The sequence below is a fragment of the Sciurus vulgaris genome (genome assembly GCF_902686455.1).
Source record: "Sciurus vulgaris genome assembly, chromosome: 14".
NCBI lineage: Eukaryota > Metazoa > Chordata > Mammalia > Rodentia > Sciuridae > Sciurus > Sciurus vulgaris.
In genome coordinates, this window is record NC_136475.1 from 48,633,901 (window position 1) to 48,648,753 (window position 14,853).

A 14,853-nucleotide genomic window follows, 5' to 3' on the forward strand; every position below is an offset into this window, starting at 1 on the left:
AGATTCTCTGACATCAGCGTGCTTAAAGCAGGATTTAGGTTGTGATGTACCAAATCATGATGAGATTATTTTAGGAGTTAGGTTTAATTTCAGACGCCTTCATGACCTAACATTTAGGTCATGAGTTATGCTACCTTTACATTCCAGAGCGCACGTCAAAATTTGCACCATGGTAGCTGTCAACTTTATTAAAAGCTTATTTTATATTAATTCATTTAATCCTTACCAAAATCTTACGAGTTCAAAAATTCTATTATACCCACTTTTTTTTAAAGAGAAAATGATCCTCATTGCAATGTATATGATTTTCCCAATGTTGGTAAGAATCTCACACAGGTTAGAACTGCAGACTGTAGTCTTTATCCTGGTGATACACCTAAACCTTTCAGGGCTTCACCCTTAATACTTCCTGTTTTCCTCCATTCCTTTCTCTACTATCCAGTTCCTTATGTATCCATCCTACCAATAAGAGTCAAGAAAAGCAAGATCAAGGAATCAGAAAAAATAATAATAATAAAGGAGAAATGGGAAAAGAAACAATCATAGTTGAAAACTCAGTTACAGAAGTGACTGTGGTTGTATTTTGAGTCCCCCAGCAGTACAGGCTAAAAGTAATACACAATGGATTACACAATTTGATTATCTAATAACAACAACAACAACAACCAAATCCAGTTAGGCAAGAGAACTTCTTTTGTCCCAATCCATAAGTGCAACAGTATTTCTTATACAGGTTCATTTCAGGCAAACCTAACTATGTAATGATCAGAATTTCAAAACTAAGTTCTCCAGTGATAAGGAAATGGTCTTCAACAGATTGCACTTGGAATTTGCCATTGAAAATGGGGTCGACGGCTCAGCATGCTCTAAAACAAGATTGCTATAGAGTTCATGGTTATCTCAGCTTCTTAAAGCAACTTTGATAGATGTTCAATAACTTAAAAACCACAACTCTGAACTTCTATAACTGTCACAAGGGCTCAGTAGAAATAAGACCTATTGTACACTTCATACAAATAGCCCACATCACATCTCTCTCAGAAGCAGCAGCAACGAGGATAGGAAACAAAATCTTGGCAAAAATTTCAGCACATGGCTTGGCCCCCAGCCCCAATTCATGTCCCTTCACAAACAAGCAGCCACGGGTTTTAACTAATGAAAAACCAGTTTGTTTTTAGAAAACATCCTCATTATCGACTAATTTAACAGAAATGACCAGGAAGAGCATGATTTAATGTGAATTAAACGTGAATACAACTTAGAAGCTTTCTTCTTGTTGAATTAGATAATCAAAACTATTAAACAGTATTTCAAAATGCTTTTCATAATTCTGGGACCATTAATGTCATGTTCAAATCACTGTGGGTTTTTGTTGTTGTTGCTGCTTTTAGTATTCATAGGGATACAATGAGTCATTGGCACATTTCCAGTGCAAGATGCATTTGAATAATACATGACATGCCCTTTAGCTAGCATCATGATGCCAGATTTAAAACAAGGTAAGAAGTTTCCTCCATGTACACTTGCAGTGTTCAGCTGTTCATAATCTATAGCGTTAACAATTTATCATCAAACCCAGTGACTTGCTGCCAACTTATCAAAGTGGCCACTGGATGCATATGATCAAGTCTGAGCATCTGGCTCTCCTCTGTTCCTGACATTAGCACAGACAACAGAATCAGTGGACTATTGAATGCAATTACAGTAAGCGAGACAGACAATAAAGATTGATAGCGCCTTCTCTTTTTATCACACACAAAACTAGTGGGGGTTAAAGCTTTGCCTTGAGCTGCCTTCATTTAACAATGATTGAAAATATGCAATTGTGTTGGTAAAACACTGTAGCCTGTACCACTTCATTTACTGGACACATTATCAAATTAAATGAAAAGTGAACTGCCAAAAGCAACAGTTATTATATATTAATGATGAATATTTACTTAGCATTGTTCACAAATCATACAGAGAACAGAATCCTTCTTGTTATCTTCTTTGCAGGTCACAGTTGAGTAGGTTTAACATTTCTATGTTTACGTTAAGTCTTCTGTCTACAAATCTCTAAATACAGACTTGCACGATTGGTTTTGTGACTATCCATGTGATTACAATGTGTAATTAATAAAATGCTCTAGTTGTAGATGAATCCTAAGTATTGAAGAGCTTTTTCTCACTTTATAACAATTCTCATTCTTGTAGTTACTTTTGAAGCAAGAGAAACTTAACCAGGAGCATATGTTATAATCCAAGGGTCAGGAACTCCAGCTTGAGCTTCCAAATTGTGGAATGTCATGAAGACCCTCAAGATACAGATAAACCACAAATAAATATATATATACATAAATACATATATATATACACATATATATATATATTATATTATATTTTTCTCCGAAGTGTATAACTTTAGTAGCCAGCAGAGGATATAACTGTTCACTCCCAGTCTGACCTCAAAACAAAATATGCAAGGGGCAGAAGACAAAACAGGGTAACATGTAACTATTGAGCAGACAAGCGAAATGACTTTCATTCCACAGTTCTTACAAGGGAACACTGTATTCCAAGCAAATATCAATAGATCTGGAAATGCAAAACTAAGTGTTTCATTGTTAAGTGGACAAACATTTGGTGTGCATACTGGCGTGTCAGAAAGACATGAAGCAAGCAGACATGATTGTTCAAAGTTATGCAGATTAATTCAAGGTTCTTTTTAAAAACACACACATCTGGCCCTTCCTTTCCACTGATAGATACAGGAAAAGAAGTCACCCATATATGAAAAGCAATCATGTCCTTTTTTCTAAGAGCTCATAACCTAAAAACTCTGTGGCATGTTTCTAACAAAAAGAAAATAAGGAGAGGTGGAGAATCAGCTTTGAGTTTCCTAGCACCACCTAACTGGTTATTCTGTAAACAATTAAATGCATGGAATTTGGGATTAAAGCACCAACTAGACGCAGTGAATATAAATAGCAGCATGAGGAAGAGGAGATCCCACAAGTGTGGAAAACTTACAGAGAAATAGCATGGCCACAGTAGACAGAGAATCTGGAAACCAAAAAGGAAATTGAATCAGTATTCATACAGTGAAAAGGAAACAATGGTGTTCTCTAAAATTCACCTTCAAGGGTTGGGGTTGTGGTTCAGTGGTAGAGCATTTGCCTAGCATGTGTGAGGCACTGGGTTCAATTCTCAGCACCACATTAAAACAAAAATAAAGATTTTTTTAAAAGAATATAAACAAAAAATCACCTTCAAGCACAGTCTAACTGAAATCACTTTTTCTAAGCATATTCAAATGCAAAGGTCCATGTTGCCTTGAACCCCTACAGAGTTGTGTTGCTTTGCAGTTTTGAAAGCCAGCTAACTGCCAGACTATCTCAGGAACATTCTACAAAGCAGAAACCCTGGGTCCCAATCCTTGGGATTTTTATTCAATACATCTGAGTGGAGCAATGGGCACTCACTATAGAATACTTGGCAAGTAAAATATGAAAAAGCTAAAAGAAAATCTATCACCTATAAACCACCATCTGTGATCCATCTGTTTGTGCAAAATTTCTCAAGTCAATAATATTTTTAGTACTTTGGGGGGAGGGTCAAATAAAAATTTTAAATAAAAACAATATATACCTAAGACTAAAAACGAACACACTATATATCAATACCAGTAAAAACATGAAAGAAATGCTTTTGACCTACATGTCATCAGTAACTGTCCCTCACAGAGCTAATGATTTTTTAATGTAGATATATACTTTTAGTTCCTCTATGTGTTTATTTTTAATTAATTTGTATGTTTTACATTTCAAAATTAGACTGCACACAGTTGGTCATGAATTTTCTGTTCTACGTTTTCACTTCACACAATACCGTTTGATATCTAGATCCATCTAAAGATATTTTTCTTATTATTTTTAATGGCTACATAGTATTTCATACTATAAACAATCAAATTATTTTAGCCTTTTTCTTACTTTTACTATTATAAAAACAAAAACAAAAATTCAGTATTTTATGGACATCCTTATACTTTATCTCTAGTTACATGCAAATGGTTTTGCAATATAGAGGTCTAGAAAAGGAATTTCTGTATCAAAGATCTATGCATATAAAATTTTAGAAGATAGTGAAAAAATGCCCTTCCAAAAGGCTGTGTCATTTTCTAATCTCACCTACTAAAATACAACAAGGACCATTTCTACACAACTCATCAAAGCTAAGTATTGTTCATAATTTTTTTTTTTTAATACCAGGGATTGAGCCTAGGAGCTCTTAACCACGGAGCCACATCCCCAGCCCTATTCATTTTCCCATTTTTTAAAATTTTAAGTTGCCTAGGGTCTTGCTAAGTTGCTGAGGCTGCCTTTAAAATTGGGATCCTCTTGCTTCAGTCTCCCAAGTTGTTGGGACTACAAGTGCATGCCACAAAGCCTAGTTATTTTTCATAATTTAAAGTTTACTAATCAGTGTGTAAAAAATGGGACACTTTAAATTTTCATTTTTAGCTTTATTTCATGTGTATTAGCCATTAATTGCCCAATCATACCTACTTATATTTTTCTGTTGTGCAGTTTATCTATTTCCTATTTTCTGAAAGCTCTCTACTTTGTTTTTAACTTTCTATACAGTATGTACCTGCCCTGCAAGTATGCCCTTAAAATGGTCTTTGAAAATTGACAATTGCAAAAGTAAGCTGTCTCCTGTGTTGTATTTTCTCCATTTTATGGTTTTTAAAGTTTAGATTTTGAATATCTCTGGAACAAACAGTATGAAAATATGTCAGTTCTTTTTAATTGATTTAGGTGATTCTTATTGTCGTATTTGCAATCACTGGCATGAACTACAACAGAGCCCAAAATACCTTGGTTTGAATCCTGGAAATCCTTTTTACTCACTGTTCATCCCCAACCTTGAGATGATGTGACTGTCTCAGACTTAAGGAGGGGATTAAATGAGATGAGAATTACAAATAGTTTACCATGGTATGTTCCATGGATAAAATGTTCAGTAAACATCAGCTCTTAGTACTATTATTTTAACATAGCTCAAGTACCTTGTTTTTATAGTCAATTCAAAGTGTATTGCTAATTCAACTTTTTTTTTAAATTCAAGGGCAAAATCTTGGTTTACATTTTCACAGGATTTTATGAGGCTAAAATTTCCATAAGGAAATAGCATTTTAAAATGACATTTTTGTTTTCTTGGTCATCAGTCTATTTCTTTTTCCTTTTTTTTTTTTTTTTTTTTTGGTACCAGAGATTGAACTCGGGGGCGCTTGACCACTGAGCCACATCCCCAGCCCTATTTTCTATTTTATTAGAGACAGGGTTTCATTGAGTTGTTTAGCACCTTGCTTTTACTGACACTGACTTTGAACTCTCCATCCTCCTGACTCAGCCTCCTGAGCCACTGAGATTACAGGCATGCACCATGGCGCCATGCTCACTGGCCTATTTCTAATGCAGTTGAGCCTTGAGTGACTTAAGAATAAAGTGTTGGCTGAGGCACAGTGATTACTTGTATATACAGCAGACTGAATGGAACTGACAACACTTTGCCTAATCAAACACTGAGTTCATCTTTGTTTCTTTACACATTTCACAGGCTTTGTGGGTAACCCTGGTTTGGCAAGCCAGCCCTGAATGTCCAGTAACCCCTGAAGTGGTGGGGCCTTTCAGACTAGGAGGCTGAAACTCTATCTCCAGTGGACAGAGGGAGGGTCCAGTGAGTGGTACCTCTGCAAGACCACAGGACACAAACTTAAGTATGTGCATTCATGATGCACAGGGTGAAAGTCATTATAGAAGAAAAACCTAGGTTTCCAGGGGACCACAGTCCATCTATCAGAAGAGTCCAGTCACTATTCTTCGCTGTCCTCTGACACTCTTTCCTCTGCTTTTTGAGCATGGATTTATGGGTGGGGGCAGAAGAGGACATTATAATCTGCTTGTGGTTTAGTCACATTGTGAGATCAAGCCTATCAAGGTCCACTATTAAAAAAAAAAAAAAAAAGAACCTGCTCCTAACTCTACCTCAAAAGCAGGGAATAAGCCTGTTAACAAATGAAATTCAGTATTAAATTTGTCTGGCACCAAGACACAATGCTACATGGAATGTAGCATTCCATGAGTATCTGTGTTTATTATGGATAATAGATAAATAATATTTACTGAGCATTTACCGTGAACCAGGCACCATTTAAAGAGTTTGTCAGGTATGATCTCAACTATTCCTCCACATGTTCTATCATCTACAATCTACAGAGGTGGAGTCACAGGCACAATGTGGCTGAGTCATTTGCCTGTGGTCAGTTTGAATATAGTAGAGCTGACGCAAACCTGGTCTTTCAACCCCCATGATAAAACTGTACCAAAAGTTGAGGGGATGATTTCCTTTTTAAAAAATAAGACTTATTTGTTTTCTTAAATAAGTTTTTCTCTCTCCAACCTTTATCTTAAGGTTATAAAACCCAACCCCCTATAATAATTGTAATAAATTATGTTCAGTTATTTTAAAAAATGTATCAGAGAATGAAGGTTGAGGGGTGAAATGTCTAAATAAATCATCAACAAATGTGTGAAAAAATTTATCATTCTACCAAACATTTTGCAGTTCATTTACCATGGGCTGAATTGCACACCCCCCAAAATTCATACACTTAAGTCCTAAACTCTAGTACTTCTTACTGTAATCGTAGTTGAATATAGTTCATTTAAAAAACTAAACCAAAATGTGGGATTCACTGTGAGTTTATTCCAACTCAGAACTTCTATACTATCTACTAATAATCTGTAAGAATATTTTAAATAAGAGATAAAAGTAAGAGCTATGGGGTATGAAAACAATCTTTAAGAAAATAACTGTTTTCACTTGAGTCTTGCCAATTGTCAAAACCAGGACCTTTTAAAATTCTCTGTACATTGGTAGATATCTTCTTCCTCCCTCCCCACCCCTGCCTCTGCCATCCTCTCTCCTAGTTAACATTTCATTCATTACCCTAACTGTGGTGGCCCTGTTCTCTCTACCAGGGCACAGGTGATCACGGAGACATGGGCTATCGAGGAAGGCATTCATGGCAATAAGACATGAGGTTGATGGAAAAACCTCTCCTTAATATCAAGAGCAGAATAGATGTTGCTTGTGCAGAACAAGTAGCAAGAAATCAACCAATTTCAGCTACATGTGGTTTACCTACTCACATTACCTCATCACAGCAAGGCTTCTCTGTCACCATCAGTCAATGGGAGCAAAATCAAACATTGGCCTGAGCTTGCACATTCTCCCAATCCCAGTCATGTCCCTGGAGGGGCTATGGGATAACCAGCTGCATGCCAGAAGCTGGCCTTCTCTCATGCCTCATCACTGACCACCTTTCCTTGTTTTTGTTTGGTTATTAATGACCTCAACTGTTCCCAGGAAGTTTGCCTCTTTTTTATTTTCTACATGAACACAAAATGCCAGGTAACCCAAAGAAATAAAGGCAATTTAGATGTGAAATAAAATCTATCTACTAATGTGTGTATGTAGGCATGTGTCTCATTGGCATGCACCAGATTGTACTAAATGGCAGGAATTTCCCAAGGGAAGATAACCTCCAGATACTGCTACAAAAGCTTTATTCCCTCCACTCTGCAAATTATTTAATTTAAACACTGCTTGATATGACTCTCTGAGGAGAAGGGTATTTTTCCAGATCCACTTTTAATCTGTTGGTGTGTGCATGCATGTGTGCATATAGAACTGGCCTCGCCAATGCTTTCCTTCCCTGCTTCAGGGACTATGCAAAAAGAATTCACAACCAGAGGCTGAAATTCTAAAATTAGAAAAGCAATGAAATGCTCATGGAATTTCTTTTGGGGGTAAGGAAAAGGAGGCAAACATTTAGCTGTCCACTTTCTAGGGTCCTCACTCCCAGACATTTTGCATTTCCTTGGGGGATATAACTAAATGTTTTTTAATATCATGTATATGGGTGTGCATATGTGTGTGCGCAGATGTGTGTTCATTTCTCATGGAAGATGGTGACATACATTGATGCTTTTTACTAAATCGGAAGAAGCAATGCAAACATTAAAGAATCAGTTCTCATCAGCACTGGGTAGTACTGTATCAGGTGGTAGGGAGATAATCTATAGCATTCTTTTAATCCTTCTACTTCTTCCTCTTGCTTAAATTCTCCTGCTTTTCTACAACATATTAGTTTAAAAAGCGTACCTGGTGAAACAAAACCTTAGGTGTCCTCTTACAAATGTTGCCAAATTTCATCATTAAAGAAAAAAAATCTTGTCTTTAAAAAGAGTCCCTTTATGGACCCCATCAAATGATTCAAAGCAATTTTTCTCCTGGACAGAATTTCTTTACATAAGGTTCCACGAAAGGGCTAACTCCACCACAAGTGCAAACTTGAACAGACGGGGCAGGGGAGATAGTCTTGTTACCTCAGCTAAATCAATTTAAAAGCAAATAGGCACTAGACAATAGTTTCAATATTAACTTACTCTTCCTGCTTTTTCATCAGAGTAAGCCAAAAGGCTGCAACCCCCTTTCACCCTTCCCCTAGCCTTCTTCTGGCTCTCTCCCTGAGTGGTACCCCCTGTTCTGGCAAGGTGAACACCCTCCTCCAACTAGTCTAGTTATTTACTGACTGGAGCTTGCATTGTGGTGCATTATCAGCTTAATGCATAATTCAAAATCTCTTGCATGTGGCCTGTACTTGTGCTTTATCCCTTGCATCCTGAATGAAAGATAAGAGAAGTCTTTCCAAAGTGGGCATACAAAAGGATTCCTGAACATTATCATTGACCCCAAAATCCAGTCCTTCCCATTTTCCAGAAAACTGCTTGCCTTGCAGCTCCCATATACCCTCACAAAGTTTTCCTACTGTAGAGAAAACAATCTAAGAGATGGTCTGAAAGTTTATTCTCAGTGGGGACCTGTGAGTATTTGGGAAGAAAAGTCTTCTAGAAGTGGGAAAATAAAAAATTCTCAATTATTACCTTCCAGGTCCCATTCTAGAGCATCAGTCAGATGTTTTCATCAAGGCAATAGTCTCCAGTGTCTGTAATTCAAAAACAAAAAAATTCAACTTTAGAATATTTCCTCCCAGTGGGGCAAGAGTGTGTGGTGGAAGGGTTAGAGGTGGGAAAGAAAGGGCTAGTGAAAAACTTTCTTAGTTGTTGGTCAAAGAAATAAGGAAGTCAAATGTTTAGAAGCACCTAGGAGAGGGCCAAAGGGAAACAGAGAGATTGCTGGGGGTACAGACAGACTGGGATAAAGGGGAAGAAATTGATGATGTTTGAGAAGAGAGGACTCCATGATCCACTGTATTAGAAGATTAATTCAGTCAAGTCAATTCAGTAAAAATGGCTGGAATGATTCCCCCACCCCCACTGAACTGACTGCTGACTGAGTTGATTAAATTAACTAGTTTTAATTTTAAAACTATATATATTTTTAATGATGTGGAGAGAGAAAATAAGTGGATAAGTCTACCTGCAAATATTCAGACTTAGGTAACCTATATGATCTGATATGAACATATTAACAAACTGACCAGTGTAAAAAATAATGTAACACACACATGTAAGCAAGTGCACGTATGTGGCAGTGTTGATTTTACCAAGAAGTACCATCAGGGTCCCTCAGAGTCCCCCAGAACAGTCATAAGCATACTATATACACAAATACATATCATACATATTCCAAATTGTTCTTTTTATATGGTCCAAAAAAATCACTTTGTCCCCCAGACAGTAAGTATGCTGTATAAATGTACCAGCATTCTTTGCAAGCAGCATTTTTAAAGTTAAGTTCACCTTCCCCTGATGTGCTTATGTTAAAGTCAGGACATGATACTAAAAATCAGAAAGTCACCAATATCATTTGGACTTATTACTAAATGTGGGATTCTAGTAGATGCTTTTTACATGCATTTTGAGTCCACCAAGCAATAATTCCTCCTTTTTTTATAAACATAAAGGCATGAATTATTAAAAAATTAAAGACATTTAGAATAATGGTCCTTCATACGCAAAGTATTTATTTCAACTTTCATCATTCATAGTTTATTGCATTGATTTTTTTTCATCAGTTTACTTAGTATTAGGCTTTCACTGAACTCATCAATAAGAAATGAATTTTGGTAACTTTCAAACCCACTATATTATTTTCCTTTTATTTGTAGTGAATTTTTCTTCTCTCAATGGTATTACTGCAATAAGTCAGTCATTATTTCTTTATGTTTTCCCTTCTTTCTTTAGTATTTCATTTCCCTTTACAGCACATCTTGTGATCACAAAGAAAACAGAGACACTTATTTCTTTTAACAGTTGAAATTGCTGCAAGTGATTTAGCTGTCATTTAATTTGATTCCTCTCTTCTGTCTGTGGAGAAATATGTTTAATGTACTGGAAATTATGTTAATAAGAAAAAGCATTATCTCATTTAATGAAATAAATATACAAATATTTCAAAATAAAATAAAGAGGCAATCTTCGCTGAGAAAAACGTCTCTTATGGTTTGCATAAAATAAACAAATGAGAAAAAATCATGAATATATTGAAACAGTGACAAAAATTATGCCTACATTCAAAGGGGAGGGGGAAGCTTGGAAACTGAATTATCCACAACTTAATCAAATATATTTTTTAAATATGGACATATATTAAGACTCACATTGTTAATTTTATATTTCAAATTACCTTGACCATGATCATTTAATTTTTCTGGAATGGACGCTAAGGTTTTTGAAAGGTTTCCTTTGTATTTTTCCCTTCTGTTTCAACTGGTCTTTCAGTGATTGCTATTGCTCAAATTAATAATTATCAGTAATCTCATTGAAAACGTAAGCAACAACCCATGTAACTATAAGGAAGGTTAGAATTCCTTTGATTTTGCTAATCAAAACAGAGTCAACGAACTCATTCCAAAGCTTTTATATATTAAAATTTATCTAATGCGCAAAAAGGTTAAATAAATATTGTTAGTGATTTGAGCTAAACTTGAAGCAATTATGTAATAAAAGCATGACCACAGTAACAGAAACACATAATTAGCAATTTAATTACTGGCATGAAGACAAGCTAAAGATGTCAATAAAAAAAAAAATCTTTAGTGACAAGCCGATTTACTCTTTGCTGCAATTTGAGAGAAATACTCACCAACTGATGAGCAAAACCATTTTTATACAAAGCACCTTCCCCTCTGCAAACTAAAATATCCAATTTAAAATATTTTTTATTTCCTATCATTGCATAGTGAATCATTACATTTTCTCCCATTTAGATTAGCACTTTCGCTTCTCTGAAAATACAATATTTCCAGTCAGCAAGTAAAGAACATTATGGGTTTTTTTTTTTAATGAGTTAAAGTAGCAGGTGTTCTTTGTTTCAATTTCATTTTTTCCAGCTTCAATAATATGTTTGACAGCAATACTTCCCTGTAGATGACATTCCAAATATCCTATCTTTTCTTATCTCCTAAGTTTTAGCTGAGACACACATAAACGATCAGTTATTTTAAAAGAAGATAAATGCTAACTATAGTAGAAATCATGAGGCTAATTAGGCCTTCCTCTAGCTCTTTCACAATTTCTTTCCCTGTCCATCTCTGTATCTAGGGTTATAGGTGGAAGGTAACAGGGAAAAATAAGTAAGGTCAGTTTATTGTGAAATGATCCACTTGAATTTTTTTTCATTACAATCCAGAGTTTCAGATTTCTTAAAGTCCTGAACTATTCATCTTAAAGCATTCAAAGCATCCTTACCACCTTATATGTCACTGGTATTTAACCAGTAGCAGAAAACAGATACCTCAAGATAGAACCATATTAAAAGGACTTTTCCATCTCATGATAAAAAGTGAATCATCCTGGCTGGTGTTCAATAGCCACTTGTAGAAGCCTAGCACACAGAATGAAATCATGAAAGCCAGACTTGCTAAGAAGTTTGGTCTATAAATACCCTTAGGGCATGATGGGATATACTTAAAAAATAAACTCCATCAACCAGGAACATAATAAATAACTCCCAATACCACTGCCTTTTGTCATGAACCTACTGATTCTGAGTATTTGGACACACAATTCCAATTAGATATGCTAACTAAATACTCCAATCTTGAGAAAGGGTACATAATACAAAATCCAAATGTTTAAGGAAATTGAAAATACTGTTAAAGTATATTTTATTTGGTTCTTACTTGATAAATACAAAAAAAGCAAATCATTAACTGGAGCATAACTTCTTTGGAATCTCAACCTCTTGGCTAGTATATTGATAACTAAAATCATTCATTGCCTACATAGATTTGGATTAGAGGTCCTTCATTTTAAAAGAGTTCCCTTTCCCAGAGAGCTTTGGGTTACTGTTCATTATTGATCACCATCAACTTCCAAATTTCTGTTTTAACTGTAAATCTAAACTTAAGTGGATTTTTTAACTGTAATCACACAAACTTCAAACTCACCTTCTTAACATAATTTTATAATCCAGATTTGCCATGTGCTTTGTCATTTTTAAAAAAGGCATGTTAATTTTCCAAGCTCCACGGAAGACCTCTCCTATTAGCCATGATGCAGGCTGGTTAAGCAATGGTGACTGCCTTCAGAAAGCTTAGGGTATAGTTAAGAAGGTAGTGTGCCCAAAAGTAACAATGCCTCAAACTTCAAGGACAGTTATGATACATGCCAAATCACTAACACCATAAAGGCGAGAAAGTTCACAGAATAAAGGAGCACAGGTAAGCAGCCCCTTCATAAGTGGGTAGGTGGGGGAGGATTTTCTACAGCTTTAAGACATAAGGCAATTTGAGTTTGAATTTATCAGCTTAACAGTTCCTTCCATAGGGAAAGAGATTGAGAATCAAAGAGGTTAAATAATTTATTCAAACAATTTATTCACAGGTGAAATTATCAGCATGGGGACTCAATCACAGTTTTATTGATGAATGCATGAAGAAAGTATTTAAGAGGAAGGAAGGAATGACCAAGAAGTCAGTCAGGTAGAGAGGCAGCGGAGAGGGTTCATGCAAGATGCGCAGCCCCAAGGCATACTGATTACTGAGGGAGAGCAGAGCATCAAGAGCACAGAGAGAAAGATGGGAAATAAAGACAAGAGCAATGGATAGTTGGGATTGTGTTCTCCAGTCAGTAAGGGATCATCGATGGTTTCTGAACAGAATGGTGGCCTAATGACTGCGATGTGAAGCATGGATTGAAAAGCCAGAAACAAAAGGCTAATGGGGATGTTATTAGCACTCTACCCAGACTCCTTTACCTGAATGCAGCCACACCCCAACTGCTAGGAGAGCTGACTGGTAAAGTTCCTCCCAGATGTCCCTTTTCTGCATGACTGTCCCCAACCCAGTAAGATCCACTTCATGGATCCTACTAAAAGGGACTACAACTCTCCCCTCCATAACCCACAGGAAGACTACCTGACCTGGGAGGATCGGGACAACAAAATCTACCTCCATTGGCATGAGGGAGATCAAATTTGTGTGGAAAGCAGTAGCTGGACTCTAGCTGAGACCACATACCTGCCCTGTTTCCTCACTCCCTTTGTCCTCTTCAGTGCATCCTTGTCTCAGGGAAACCACCTGGGAGGAAGCATTCAGTGCTTTCCTGTTCCCTGGGGGAAGGATGGGCCATGATGTTAACAGGTAACAGAAGTTTAACCTGACTCACCCAGAAAAGAATCAGTGCACAGGAGAAGCAACCAGGCCACACATGAAACCTGTCTATATGGAATTGTGCTTTTCTGGTCTTCTGGGTGTTAATTGTGCAAAGAATGAAATCTATACAGCATTCCAGTGGGAGAGACGACTTGTAATTCAACCACTCTAGAGTACACAGGAGATAAAATGAAGCTTCCACTTCAGGTAGATGTGGAAAGAATGTACTTGTACAGTAACCACCAGGCACTCTTTTTTGCTATTCAAACTCCCTTTGAACATCACAACTTAGTAAATCACTAACATCCATTTCTTACCCATTGGGAGATATCCCTGCTATGCCTAAACAAAAGCAAACCCTAAATTTACTTCTGTATGTATGTAAACTGTGAAATGACAATGAAGAATAATATTTTGAAATACTGGGAATTAAAAAAAAAATAAATAAGTGTCTCTCTTAAGCATAATAATCAGATTTCTTTGGTATCCCAACACAATGCTACAATGTCTTGAATTCTCATATAATACAGTGGTATTCCCTGTCATACCATTTAGGGACACTAAATGTTGCTTGCTTCTAGGTCAGATATTCTGATTCTTCTCTCAAAAATGCCTGCTTCTCTCTAAGGGAATGATTGCCACAAAAAGAAAAAAAAAATTATCTAGTAAACTTCAGACTATAAATTCTGACACCTCTGCACAGTTCTATAACATGGGACAGAAGAAAAGAGAAAGGAGAGAATTAAATCTATAATAAAACATGAGAATATAGTGCCCAAACCACAAATCTTCATAAACTAACATGACTTGTTTTGTTGTTTCATTAATAAGATTCCATTAGTTTTCATGAGAAATTTCTTAAAAACAATTTGCATCTAGTCTGGATGTGGCAGTGCCCCCTGTGGTCCCAGCTACTCAGGGAGGCTGAGACAAGGAGAATCACTTGAGTCCAGGAGTTTGAGACCAGCCTGGACAATACAGCATGAATCAACCTCAAAAAAACTAATTTTTTTGCATCTACTATCCAATCTTTCTCCTTCTTTTCCTAAATTAATAACTACCTGGTAGCTGATCTTATCTTCCTACTATAAAATTTGGTAAAAAATTCATGCTCTAAATGAACACCCTGCTTGTACAATAGGATAGATCATTCATAAAAATGAATAAAAGAGGCTAAAAAG

General features: G+C 36.2%; 1 long non-coding RNA gene across 1 annotated transcript in view; it reads right to left on the minus strand.

Annotated features, from left to right (window-relative positions):
- The window catches only part of LOC306644016, a 374,928-nt gene that overhangs the window by 153,351 nt on the left and 206,724 nt on the right, over nt 1-14,853 (minus strand). The window contains exons 2-3 of the long non-coding RNA XR_013759144.1: nt 8,997-9,058; nt 3,013-3,045 (exon numbers count right to left, since the gene is read on the minus strand). This is a non-coding gene — a long non-coding RNA (uncharacterized lncRNA). The remainder of the gene's footprint in view (nt 1-3,012; nt 3,046-8,996; nt 9,059-14,853) is intronic.